Genomic DNA, 14,249 nt, shown 5'->3' with positions numbered 1-14,249 from the left:
TTCAAACTTCACCACACAGATGTGTCCAATACAGGGGGATGGAGCTCGCCAGATTTCCACTTGCAGTCTGCCAGTGGTGTTGAGAGGTGGATGGGGGAAGTAAGTTGAATGGCCAGTTGAAAGGGTCCTTTCAGCAGGCTGCTGTGGTGGGGGTGCATCTTACAAGGAGAGTCGTGAGGTGCTGGATATCACAAGCTGTGATCTGTGGTGATGGCCAGCTCCCGAAATCTTGCCTGTGAGGGGAAACCCCCCCCCCCCGACCCAGTGACAGCTAACCCCAAAAATCTTTCCTGCCTTTGGAGCCCTCACTGCATACAAATGAGGACATGGTGCTGTCTGGCAGCATGGTCTGCATTGTACCTCAGGCATGTGCTTTTATTGGGTCAGAGGCTAGGGTTGGGTTTGGGATAGACTGCATGGTGTCTGTCGGGGGAGTGTCTGGCCCTGCACAAATGTGAACCGTAGAGAAGTTTCTTGGCCTCTCATACAAGCATGATCCCCACGGTCTATCTGCCACAGTGTGTGGTGGGGCAGGGGCTGCCTCCAGTGCTGGAAAAAAAAAATTCTTGGCTTCTCCTGCTATATCCTGTGCAGGGAAGAAGCCACCACTCCAGGCTGGGGCTATTTTTTCATGTGTAGATGCAGTCACCGCGCTGATAATAAAGGAAAAAGATTCTCAGCCTCTCGTACAAGCAAGGCCCCCACAGCGTAGGCACCACTGGCTTCCTGGTGCCAAATTCAATTTCACGGGGTTCCTGTTACCCAATTCCTGCACATCTGGAGAGCAGCAGAGATGGTAGCAGACAGAGCAGACAACGACAGGGCATTTTGGGATGCCTACGGAACACCTCTGGAGGCTAATAAAGTCAATTTAAAGACATGGCATTTCTACACTACCCTAATTTGATCTTTTAAATTTGAACATGACGCTACACCCAGTCATTTTTGACGGTGTTAAAATACCAACCTTAGCACGCCCTAAAATTGACCTAATGGTGTTTACAGTGAAAACACTGACATTGTAAAATCGAGTGAGCTGCCTTAAAATCGACGTTATCAGGTAGTGTAGACATAGCCTTAGTGAGGTAAAGATATGAAAGAGTAAAGTTGCAACCTGTTTGTATTAGCTGTTTAGGATGATATCTTACTTCAGCCTGCCATGTTCAGACAACCATTCCTCTGCAGAGGTCTGGATTTTCTTTGAAGGTACTGGGCATGGACAACATTCAGCTGCTAGCACAGGTGGCTTAGTCCGTTCTTGTATTTCCCATACATACTGGGAAGTGCTCACAAGTGGGTGGTGAAGATGACTGTGTGACAGGTGGGGAGCAAGCGTAATACTTAGTTGCCAGCAACAAGGGAATTAATTCCAGCCGGACTTCCTTCTTCTTGCTCCTCGGTGTTAAGAAGGGATCTTTTGTGAGACGGGACTGGAGGCTGCTGGCTGACAGGAATGTATTGGAGGGAAGCAAGCGCAGAAGCTTTTCTGTTTGGTGGTGGTTTCGTAGTCATAGTCTAGAAAAGGACATGGATGTATTTCAGCCACTAGCTCGTGTTTGTATCCGAGTGGGGTGGTCAACTGAAAGCACTTGTCTGATTTCCATGAGGTGTGGCACTCAGCGTTTTCTGAAATCCTTTCGCCTTTGCAGTATCTCAAACTGGGTGTGCAAAATTGAGGTTCCCATCAAGTTTCCCTTTAAGCTGTGTGGCCATCCAGTAAGCCTCGCTCAGGGCTGCCATACATGGAGGAGTGCATCTCTTCCCCAGCAGCAGTACTGCCCTGCTGGGGCCAGAGAAGAGTGCCTTTGTCCTGGCTACGGCAGCTCCCTGCTGGTGCTTTGGGAGATACATGCTCCTCTGGCCTCAGCCGTGAGCTGCTGTGGACAGGGAAGAAGCGCGTTCTTCCAGCCCTAGCATCAGGGCTGGCTTAAGAAAGTGGGTTTAGGGACTGTAGCCCTGGGCTTAGGGGATCTCCCTTGGCCCAGTGCCCTGCGCTGCAAGTTCCTTAAGCCCCTGTTTTCTGGGAGAGCCCTTCCTGGTGGGGTGGGTAGAGTGACTCCATGTGCTGCAGTTCCTTCCTCTCGGCTGGAGCCACATCACCACGAGTGCTGGGAAGCTCTGTCCCCACAGTTTCCATTGGCTGGGAGTCATAGGCGGTGGAAGTTGCAGGAGCAGCAGTTGCTGCAGGTGGGCACAGAGCCACCTGTTTCCCCTCCCCCCATGACAGTAGCTGCTCCAAGTAAGTGCACTATACCTCAGTCTTCTGCCCAATTTGCTTCCACCACCTTAGCTCCTTCCTAGACCCCCCCGAGCCCCCTCCTTCACCCTAACTCCTTCCCACACCCCACCGTGACGCTCCTGCTCTGAGCCTGCTTCTGCACTCCAAACCCTTTGGCCCCTGCCTGGAGCCCCCTCCTGCACCCCGAACCCCTCAACTCCACCCTCACCAAAGATCGCCCTTGTGTAGAGTGGTATTTGTTAACAAAAATATAACAAAATCCATTCCGCACATAGACATCAAAACTACAGGGAACACTGGTTCCCATACTCACTAGATACGTTTGGAAGTGTGGGTTTCGTTTCCTGCCCTTGAGAACGTACAGCACCTTGCACGCAGAAGCGACAGAAAGAGTGAAGGCCACCAATAGGAGGTTGAGGAAGAGGAAAAGTTAGAGTAATATGAAGGTGGGTTATAAGTATAGCCTGTTTGCTCATTATAATAATTCAATTGAATAAAATTAATTTTGTATAAAAATGCATATAATATTCACCATATATCACCTTCCATTGATACAGGGGACCAAGATTCCAAGGAGCAATGTCCTCACAGTGGGAACTCCTGTCATTCTCTCCTCTCCTCTCCTCTCATAAAGGAGGAAGGATGGTCAAGGTTCAGGATAGATAATCAAGAGACTTAAATTCTTTTCTGGCTCTGCCACAGAATTATCACATGACCTCGGGCAAGTTACATAGGACAATATTTTCAAGAGTGGCCTCTTATTTGAGGAGCCTTTCTTTTTTTGTGTGCAAAGATCAGCCATCTTGGGCTAGATTTTCAGAACTGTTTATCATTCAACACCTCCCCTAGCAGACATTGGGTGCTGCTAATGCCCAACATTGCTGAAAATCTGGCCCAATGTATCCCAAGGTCAGCATCCAAACTCAGAAGCTGCTATGGAAAAATGTGGTGTTAATCTTCTGTTCCTTGGTATCACAATGTATAAAATGAAGGTGATAGTACTTCATACCTCTCAGCTGTGTTGTCACACTGATGAAAAGTAAATGATTTAATGTGTATTAGATCACTGGCTTGGGCATTCCATATTTTGTTATATTTTATTATATGTAACTGATTAATCTTTTTTAAACCTCAGAAAGGGCTGACTCCATGGTAATCTTCATTTTGTAAGAGTGGGGAAGAGGGTATATATCTGTTTAGTCCGAAAAATAAATGCAATAACACAGGGGTGAGCAAACTTTTTACATCAGGCCCCACTTTTCATCTTGCAATTAGCAGGTTCCCCCTAACCTGTTTAATGTAATCCAAACCCACCGAAATTTTGGTTATGTTCATATGAAAAAAACCCTTTCAGCACATGTAAGAAAATAAGTCTGTAGAATGTAAAAACTTTATTAGTTGGTATGTAAATGTGAACGCACGTATATTTCAGCATTTTTAATGAGGTGGATGAACCCGAGACCCAGCAGCCAAGCATTCTCGCTCCCCTTACAAAATTTCACACACACCCCGAGGGGGCCTGCCCTCCACTTTGCACACCCCTGTGATAACATTAATGTGTAATTAGGCAGTTGTAACATGCTGGTCTTAGACGCTGCAAGTCAGAGTTGCATAGCCCAGCTCTGGAAATGACAACAGTTGTCCCCCTCCCTTATATAATCACCTGTATGAAGACTGGATGATGCAGACCAACCTGTATCATTGATCACAACACCCCTAAAGAAGAGCTCTGTGGAGTGCAAAAGCACCAGCAAAAGTTGGCTCAAAAATATATTACCTCACCCACCTTGTCTCATCCGTATGTATTATCCTGATTTTCCCAAATTTGTTTCCATTTTGTAAGAGACAAGGATGATTCTGTATCTTCTCTTTTGATCATCTGAATTGCCTGTGATGCCTACAATAAATTTCCAGCTGATATTGGCTAGGCAGATGGCCTGCAGGGATTACTGATATCATTGTGACTCTTGCTTATTTATATCTCTTTTAAAAAAGAAAAATCAAACCTACCAATTCTTTACCTTGCTAATCCATGTTAGTGCCAGGGTATGTCTGTTACTGTCACAGTTCCTTCTGCTTCCTCTATCCATTTTTCTTACACCAGTTTATTGCATCTTGTCTTAGCCTGATCTGTATGTGTGGCCCCTGACGACTCTGCATTGCAACTGATGAGGGCCTGGCTGCATCCATTAAACTGCAGAATTGATGGCTTAGTTTGTAAGCCCTGTGAAGCAGGGGCTATCTGTTTCTATGACTTAGTATTGCAGTAAGCCCAGTTAGTTGGATCCCCTGGTTGCTATGCATGGATGGCACATGAACCCTCCATCAACTGCAGGAAGGTAGCCACCAGCCCCCCAACTCCTTCAGCCTGAGGCTCCATCCCGTCGGCTTCCCCCATTGCAACTGCTGGCCCTGCCCCAGGCTAGTGTCCCAGTCTCAAAGTGCCTGGAAGGATGGAGGGATACGCCTGGCGCAGCTCATTCCCAGCCTCGGAATGCTGGTAGCACGACTCCAGCCTCTGGAGCAGGGCTGCAGAGTGGAAGCAGGGGCCTGGGAGGTGGAGCAGCGGCGGGGTCAAACCTAGCTGTTCAGGAAGCCACAGCTTGCCTCAGCCTGTGCTACCAGCAGCCCATGGTGTAGTAGAGTCTCAATATTCATGAACGTCCAGTTCACAAATTCAGTTATATACGAGCAGCTGGAGCAGCCGCTTCCCCCGAGGTCCTGGGCAAGAGCACCAGGGGCTGCCATATTGGCTAAATTCAACATTCACGCGGGTTCCCAACACGGAAGCCTTGAGAATGTTGAGACCCTACTATAATGAAGATTCAAGGCTTGTGTGAGCCCGTTGAAAGTGTAGCTGGAATAAATTTGCGTGCTTGTGCAGATCTGAAAATATATCTTTCAAACCTATCTTAGTATTGCCTACTGTAAAGATTTCTGTGTCATGGAATGGAATATGTTTGACTGAAAAATCAGAAGATATTTTAAAAATAATAAAATTTGCTGTCTTTTTATCTCCCTTCTGGTTTTGAGCATCTGATTCATTGTTTCAAGCTTTTCTCCAAAACCAGGAGAGCAAGAAACATTCTTAAAAACAAAAACAAAAACAAACAAACAAGCAGATTTTTACTGTTTTCTTATGACTGCAAAGACTAGAGCTTTAAGGAAGACACTGAATATTGCAAGACTCATAATAAAATCATGACCATACTCTGCACGTGTTTCAGAAAAGGTAGCCAGATTGTTTTTTTTTTTTGTAAGGAAATACAGTTTCTACTCCGGTAATAGTCTGAAATACCGATTCTTCAGGATATTCTGCCAACTTAGTTTGTGGCTTGCCCCATTATTTCATGTCAGATGTGAGTAGGCCAGAGAATGACTGTATATAGTAGCTTAATTTTCTGCTTTTTAGCATTCAGTGGAAGTGCAAAATTAGTGTAACTCTCCTACTGTGGTGTGAGCAGGATGGTCTGGCTGGAAAAAATGGCTGAGCGGGGACTTTTCTGCTTAACTCTGTTCATAACTATATCTGACTAGGGCTGCGTCTACACGTGCACGCTACTTCGAAGTAGCGGCACCAACTTCGAAATAGCGCCCGTCACATCTACACGTGTTGGGCGCTATTTCGAAGTTGAAATCGACGTTAGGCGGCGAGACGTCGAAGTCGCTAACCCCATGAGCGGATGGGAATAGCGCCCTACTTCGACGTTCAACATCGAAGTAGGGACGTGTAGACGATCCGCGTCCCGCAACATCGAAATAGCGGGGTCCTCCATGGCGGCCATCAGCTGGGGGGTTGAGAGATACTCTCTCTCCAGCCCTTGCGGGGCTCTGTGGTCACCGTGGGCAGCAGCCCTTAGCCCAGGGCTTCTGGCTGCTGCTGCTGCAGCTGGGGGTCCGTGCTGCATATACAGGGTCTGCAACTAGTTGTTGGCTCTGTGTATCTTGCACTGTTTAATGAAAGTGTGTCTGGGAGGGGCCCTTTAAGGGAGCGACTTGCTGTTGAGTCCGCCCCGTGACCCTGTCTGCAGCTGTGCCTGGCTCCCTTATTTCGACGTGTGCTACTTTGCCGTGTAGACGTTCCCTCGCTGTGCCTATTTCGATGTTGGGCTGAGCAACGTCGAAGTTGAACATCGACGTTGCCAGCCCTGGAGGACGTGTAGACGTTATTCATCGAAATAGCCTATTTCGATGTCGCAACATCGAAATAAGCTATTTCGAAGTTGGGTGCACGTGTAGACGTAGCCTAGGAGTCACATACATAGGGTACAGTAAGGGATTGTGTGCGAGACTATGGGTTGCAAAGTAATGCCTTTAGTTCTTGGCTTTAGTTCTTCAGCAGATCTTCTGTCCCCTTCCTTCTTGGTTAGTATGGTAAGAGCTCCTCCTCCTTTTGCAGTCGAGGTTAATGACTGATCTCTCTCTCTCTCTCTCTCTCTCTCTCTCTCTCTCACACACACACACACACACACACACACACACACACACACACACACACACACACACACACACACACACACACACACACACACACACACACACAGAGCCAAGAAAACAAAAGCAGATTTCAGGCAAATCAGCTGGGGCCTCCAGGTACTGTCAGAATATAAACAATAATAATGGCTAATACACAGCAAATCTTTTGTTTAATGAACAATAAGTCCCTACCTGACTTGCGGGATGATTGTCAACTAATGCATAGCTGAGCTGCATAAAAGACTTGGAAAATTGTGGCAAAGTAATAATGAGCCTTTATTAATTGTAATAATTTGGAAAAGCTGAGGAAGATCTATTTGTTTAAGGAAAAAATTGCTTGAACAGTATAAACACTAAGTATTATGCCTGCTAATTTTTTTTTTAAACTGGACATTTTGCTGGAGCTATTCTACAATCATTAATGTTTGAGGCTGAAAGCGGGAAGCCACAGTTGCTATCAGCTCAAGTAAATGGGATCCTACCGTACTAATGGGGAAAATATTTCTGCTGCAAATCTCAAAATGTATTCAAAATTGCAGACTATCCAAAACAAGCTAATTAAAATCAAAAGTACCGTATAAGGCTAATACGTTGCAGGATCTTCAGTTTCTGCAATATTGCAAGTTATGTGGGGCCTTAATATATTTATGTGTTTATATTTAAAAAAGAAAATAAAAAGAGGAGAGCATATTTTATCCCTGGCCAGCTATATCTGGGATCTAGATAAACAAGAATCTTTTAAAAATATTTCCATATCCATTTAGAGCCTTGAACTAGACATTGGGATCCACAGTGTCTGTTGTTAATTTGTCAAATTTAAAAAAAAAGGGGGGGCATTTAATCCTGGATAAATGTGCTGAGTTTTAATTTATAATATAGAAGCAAAGGATGTGTCACAAGAACAAGAAAGCTGTAATACTGTATGAAATATGGTTTTCAAAGGCTTTCCTTTTTGCTGATTCTATTGTGTTCGTGTCATCCTAGCAACAATGCAGTCATTTATTGTAGAGAGTTTTTAGTGCCTTTAATGTTAATTAAATCTAATCCAACAAATGAAGCTGACATTGAAGACAAACTATGGAAAATTTTGAATACTTTTCCAACAAATTCAACATCATCATTGTCATCACATAGTGTAAAGCACAGGTCTCAAACTCATGGGTCATCTGCGACCTGAGCAGTTCCACAATCTGTCCTGCACACGGCTGTTGGCATGTGAGTCCCTGTGGCCCTGGGGGTGGGTATCCGTACCCTTCCCCCAAGTTGAGCCCCTGCTCTGCATCTGCCCACCTCTTCCCACCCCTGCTTTGCCCTTCCCCACTACACCTTTTCCCTCAAGCCCCCTCCCCCTACGGATATGTTGCCCACCCCCCACACTCACTACAGCAGTGGAAACTTCAGGGGAGCCAAGCCCCACTACCCCAGTGCGACTGGTTTGAGAGATGGTGGTAGAGCAGAGCAAGTTGCTCTGTAGCTCCACTTCCCTATGGCTCCTGCTACCACAGTGAGTTTGAGGGGCAGGTTTCTGTCCCCTGGTGCCGGCCCCAGCCGAGGGCTCCATGGGCTCACTTGGGTGCAGGGGACCATCTTGTCCATAGGATGGTTGGGCCGTCTCCGCAGGTCCTCCACCGAAGCCCAGGTCTTGGTGCAGGTGTGCTAAACCATCTTATGGTTGGGAAGTTCTGCACACACACCCCAGCCACAGGGACGTGCTGGCAGTGGCACAGAGTGCACAGCTGGAAACCACTCTACCCCCGCTGCACTATTGGTGGTGGCACTAGGGTGGTGGTGGTTAAATTGCTCAGGGACAGAAGGTGGGGCCAGGCTGGGCGGGGAAGTGGGAACACATGGAGACACTCCCCTCCCATGAGCCCTGCCAGAGAGGGATGATGGGTGGCCCAATAGGAGGATTTGAGGCAGGACTGAGCAGTAGTTTTTGAGGGAGGGACCGCTCCAAGATTTTGGTAAGGGCTTCACTTTTCCTTAGAGGGTGTGTGCTGTCTGGGATGGAGGCTGGGTGCAGAAGGGAGATTGGGGATGGGGCCGAGGGTGCAGGATAGGGCGTGGGGTCTCAGAGGGAGTTTGGGTGGAGGAGGGAGTTAAGATCTGGGGCAGGGGCTTGGGAGGCAGGGTGTGGGAGGTGGGGTTTGGGTACAGGAGAGGATTCTGGCCAGGATTCAGGGGTGGAGGATGGGTTGCAGGGTCTGGTGGGAGTGGTGACCTGGGGGTAGGAGGGTGCAGAGGATGTGGGTGGTGACCTGGGATAGGAGGGGGTGGTGACTTGTGGAAGTGGTTGGGGCGAGGGAGGGGCTGGGGTGCCAGAGGTAGTTCCCTGCTTGCTGCAGCCCCAGATAGCTCAAAGCTTCTGCCTGCTACGTGTGGCTCTCTGCTCTAGATACTGGGGTGGCTGGGGAGGTTGGGAATAGTGAGCTTTGCAAACTGCCCTTGCTCCCTCAATATAATCTCTCAGCTCCTAGTGGCTGGGGTCCAGAGCAGAGAAGCACATGGAGTAGGAAACCTCTTAAAGAGGCTTGGGGCTTCTCAGAAGTGGCTGGCTGTTCTGCGCATGAGGGACCCACTGGCACGGTCCATTGTCCGGATCCAGCAGCTTGGACCACTTCTGATTTGCAGATGGATCCTGGCTCTAAGGGAAATTGAGTATGAGACCCCTGTTATAGAGAAACATAACAAAAAGGACCTTATCTAAAACTCATGGAAGTTTATGGGAAGACTCCCATTTTGTGGTGGGGGCGGGGTAAGGCCTTTGGCTCTGTTTAGAGCTTGCTACAGAAAAAACAAAAACTATTAACCATGAGGAACTACATGTGGATGTGAGGACTCAGATCCTAATACTTTGAGGATCTGTGCCCAGAAAGCCCAGGGGAGAATATTAAAAGTAACACAAGCTTGGGATCTCTGGAGCTATATGTACATTGCAACACAACCCCAGTATTTAAACTTAGGTTCAAGTCTCACCTACCTTCCATCTACACGCAGGTCCCACTAACTCAAGGCTTGGACCCAGCATTCCATGACCCTTCGTAGTTGGAGAGTGTGAACCTGGGTCAAGCCAGGACTCAGAGCTCATGCTGGAGTGGCAGATCCACCCTGAGAGTCTAGGCTATTAGTGAAGCTTTTGTATTATGGTGGGGTATATTATAGATTGTACTCTGGCTCGTTGCTTGGGGTTTCACCTTAATTGGTTTTCATATATTTTAGCTCATTCAAAAATCATCTGAATGATCTGGGCAATCTTTCTTCCTTCCTTTGTCTCTCTTCCAATAGAAGTACGTGCATAAAATGAAATTGGAGAGATTTCAGCAGCCATAGTGTCAACACCCATAGTCCGATGTTAAGTGAAGGAAACCTCTTAAGCATGATCTTGTAAAATGAGAACATCAGCTCTGTGTTTTAAACAAGTCACACTATAAAATGCTGTCACAAAAATGACTCCTTCTCTGAGCTTGTTACCGTCAAACATATGAAGTCATTGGCCCACTTTCATTTGTAATTATGGCAAGGAGTTTGATTCTAAATGTCAGAGGCTCTTTGGTATTTTGACTATGGAGACTCACATCAGGCTGAGATTTGGCCAAAAAGTTGCTAACTTAGGTGGGTTGTGTATACTATGGGTTTGCATATTACAGTGTGTGTGGAACTAATTGTATAAATGTCTTTAATTAAATCTTGGACAGTGTATCAAGTTTGGAGAATTACGTGTTGTCTGGGAGGAAGTTATATTCTAACAATCTTATTCACTTCGATTTATACCATAAACAAAAGGAGAAAGAGAAATCATTATTTCCCTAAGGTTCCATTTGAAAGTAGATCTGAGCCAAGACATTTCAAGTTAAATACTGCCACTATGCCCTTAGCTCATGTCGGTAGGCCAATTAGTAAGTGTTATCTGAAAATCATATCCTCTTCTCAGAATACTTATAAGAACAGGGCACAGCAGGATGATATTAAAATGCAGGATCACCTTAACACAGAGTTGTATGGGATTAGGTGAGAAATTACAATGTTGTTAGGGTAATTGGTTTATCTTTGGTATCCAAGTTTTCCCTGTAGTTTGTCTTTCTTGTCTATGGAAGTCCCAGTCACAGTGCTGTCTGTGCATTAAGAGCCTGGTTTTTCAGAGGTATGGTGCATCCATAACTCAATTGAAAATCAGTGGAGCTGTAAATACCTCCCCACCTCTGAAGAGTAGGCCCTTCCCTTCTCAAGCAATTGGATAACGATGTATTTCACTGACTTCATAACACTGTTAAGCATCATTGATGCTTTCCACTACATCAGCAGTTCTCAACAAGGTGTCTGGGCCCATGGTATGAGCAGATTTCAGAGGGTCTAGTGGGGTAAAGCAGAGGTGGGCCAATGTTATATTTTCTGGGGCACAGGGCAGAAGCCCCAAGACCTACAACCCGTGGTTGAAGCAGAAGCCTGAGTAAATTAGCTTTATGGAGCCCTCTGTGGTATGGGGCCCTGAGCAGTTGCCCTGCTTGCTGTCACCTAGTGCTGCCCCTGGCTTTTAATCTCCTGTACATACAGAAAAACAGTTGCCTGGGTAGGCTGTGGAATTTTTATAGCATGTGAAGAGGTGAGGTGGGGGGTCAGAAAGAAAGATTGAGAACTCCTGCCCTACGTGGTTGCTACATTTCTCCCCAGTATGAATTAAGAGATTGCTCTGTGTGTCGTTAGACCTGTTGTACATATTGTACCATTTGACACCTCTGGTCCATTTTTTGCTGGATCAGTGCATGGAAGAGGGTAGCAGAGCTGTTTTGACTGCTTCTCCAGCCCAAGTGGAGGATGTCTCATAGCAGCCTAGAGCACTATGCTGCTTTCTGCTCTTGTAAACAAAAGCTGTCTGCGTGCCAGCCAGGATTGGATGAGCTGTCCTGCTGAGGGTTGGACACCCATTTGAGAGAAGCCACTTGGAGATGTGGTGTGAAGCTGTTATTCTAGCAAGTCGTATGGCCTAGTGATTTTTTCAGAGTGTTTAGAGGGATTCTGCTCTGCTGTTTGAGAGCAAGGAAGAGATTCACCGCATCCACTTCTCCCCACAACCTTTATTCAGGAGCCCTCTATAGTGCACCAAGAAGCAATTTCCATTAGCTTATTTCAGTAGCTACAATACTTGTTCCTTCAGGAATGGAAAGCTATGCTGATTGAGATCAGCTAAGCAGCTGGCCCTTAAAATCCATAAACTGGTGCAAGCGTTTTGGCTTATCTAGTAAATTTAAGTCCTTATGTTGCAAATTTAGGTCCTGATCTTGACTTTCCACAGGACTTCTGATTTCCGGTGGGGCTTCTCATGGGTGCAAGGATCCTTTGTGTGGAATCAGCTGTAGGATGGGGACCTTCAAGTGTATCATTCCATTATCATCAACAACTGAATGAATTTCAGGAAACAGTCATGTGCTTTGGAGATTGAAGATTATTTATTTATATTGATTAATTCTGTCTAACAATTCAGCTGGCACCCATCCTAGAGTCTGAGTGTCCAGTCAACAACTAAATTTACACTCTCATATTTGAAGATTTAATATTTTACTGCAATTTTCACATATTAGGGTATTATAGTATGTGTGTGTATACATGACTGGATTATTCTGACATTTTAGAAATAAAACTAAAACAGAAAAAAGTATGAAAGATCAGAGCAGAAGGTAAATGTTTTTAAGGTTAATTTTTATTTAAAGCATTAAAATAACATGACTCATTTCAGGTGCATATTGCAGCTTCCCAAGTGGCTTCATTTGTTAACTTGAATGAGACCAGTCATAGCAGGTTTTAGCTTGGTTAAATTCTGTAGGAAGAATACTAACATCTCTAATGTGAGAAGGAAGAACTAGGGATATTAAAGATCGACTGATTAACTGGTGATCCTGATCCTAAATGGATGAGGCTTACTGGTTATGGTTAATCTAGTAAGGGCTAGAGCAGGTCCTCTCCCCCGTACCCACCATGTGCAGGGGGGGTTACTTTAGCCCTGCAGGCTCACCACATGCAATGGAACTCCCCCTGTGGCAGAGCAGCCCCAGTCTGGGGCATGCCACCAGGGGGGCACTCTAGCCTGGCCAGAGCAGCCAAGGCTCTTGATGGGGGAGCCTCTCCAGTCCATCTGGGCTGGAACAGCCTTCCCAGCCCATTTGATCAGTTAACCATTTAAACTTACGTGTTTAACTGGTTAACCAGTTAAATGGGATTTGACATCTGTAGGAAAACCCCATACAAATCCTCTGTTCTTCTTCTTCTTATTCCCTCTGCAATCAGTATCAGAGAAGAAACATTCAAGTTGACTTATGTTTCAAGTTCTGATGAATTAGGGAGTCTGGGATGTTTTAAAAGGAGTTGTTGATGCTGGGGGCTGGATTCAACTCTGGTGAAAGTGGGGCTGGCTCCACAGTGACCATGTGCCGACCTACTCCGGGTCCCGTGGGTGCGCGTGGGGTGTGATACAGCCGGGGGAGTTGGGTGGCCCGGGACCAACCACCCCACCTTTATAGCAGCCTGATATAGTGTAGCAGCAATATGTGATTCAAAGTATCCACTTTAAAACCTAGGTTTCCACAGTATTATGAGTACCAGGAACAATAGCACTCCGATTGTGAACACAACAATGCCCTGTGGCTGTTCTAAGTCCCAATAATTCTCTATACAGACCCAGCTAGACCAGCTAGTGGTATTTACCGATAGTGATTTATTCATTTATTCGTAACTACAATTACTTAACACTTGTTATATATATATATATATATATATAGTTATTTATTTGGCATAGGCTAAATACTAGGTTACATATAACTGTATATAATTACATGTAACTTACCAATAACATCCAATGCTCCCACATCTCACCAACAACTACGTTACAGCGGCCCTTCAAGTCAGAGATACGGCTTGGTTGGGACCTTTCGTGGTGGTGACATCCGGGTGATCAGGCCGGGGTCTGCTGTCTGGACTGGAAGTTGCCAGCCTCCGCCTGGTGTCCAGGAGCCCACACCCTTGTCCCTGCTAAATCACCTTTTATACTGTTTCTTACTTGGGGGTTCGATACCTGGCCAATTAAAGCGTTTGTTACCTAATTTGGGCTTTCTATCCTCCCGGCCTGTCAGAACATGTTACAAGATTTCCTCTGTCCTTGGTCTTTTTCTGAACCTCCCCTGGGACCCTCTGATGTTGTACAACCAAGATGTTCTCTTTGTGGGGCTTCCAGCTACTAGCCCCAGCTGTTCTCTTTGGGGGCTTACTATCTGCTTGTCAGGATGTTCTCTTTGGGGACTCTCCAACTACTTGTCAACTTTCTGATTTCTTTCTCCTGGCCTGGCTTCAGACCTTCCCGCCGTTGTATGATAGCGTTCCAAGATGGAGTGTATGGTCATTCTGCCTTGCGAGTGAGGCCCAGCCACCAGGTGCTCGTGCTCCCACACACAGCAGTCAGTAGAATTGAGAGTTTGTCCCAGGAACTTTGGTAGCCTTTGAAATGAGGGGAAGGGGAAGGGATTTGAGAAAGGCAGACTGAGTGTAC

The 14,249-nt window shown here is 46.2% G+C and overlaps 1 protein-coding gene across 2 annotated transcripts in view; it reads left to right on the top strand.

Annotated features, from left to right (window-relative positions):
* TULP4 (TUB like protein 4) overlaps positions 1-14,249 on the top strand; it is a 247,965-nt gene that overhangs the window by 152,288 nt on the left and 81,428 nt on the right. The window lies entirely within an intron of this gene.

Source organism: Carettochelys insculpta, chromosome 3 (genome assembly GCF_033958435.1).
Source record: "Carettochelys insculpta isolate YL-2023 chromosome 3, ASM3395843v1, whole genome shotgun sequence".
NCBI lineage: Eukaryota > Metazoa > Chordata > Testudines > Carettochelyidae > Carettochelys > Carettochelys insculpta.
The sequence above is the reverse complement of the archived record's forward strand: the minus strand, read 5'-3'. Positions and strand labels throughout refer to the sequence as shown.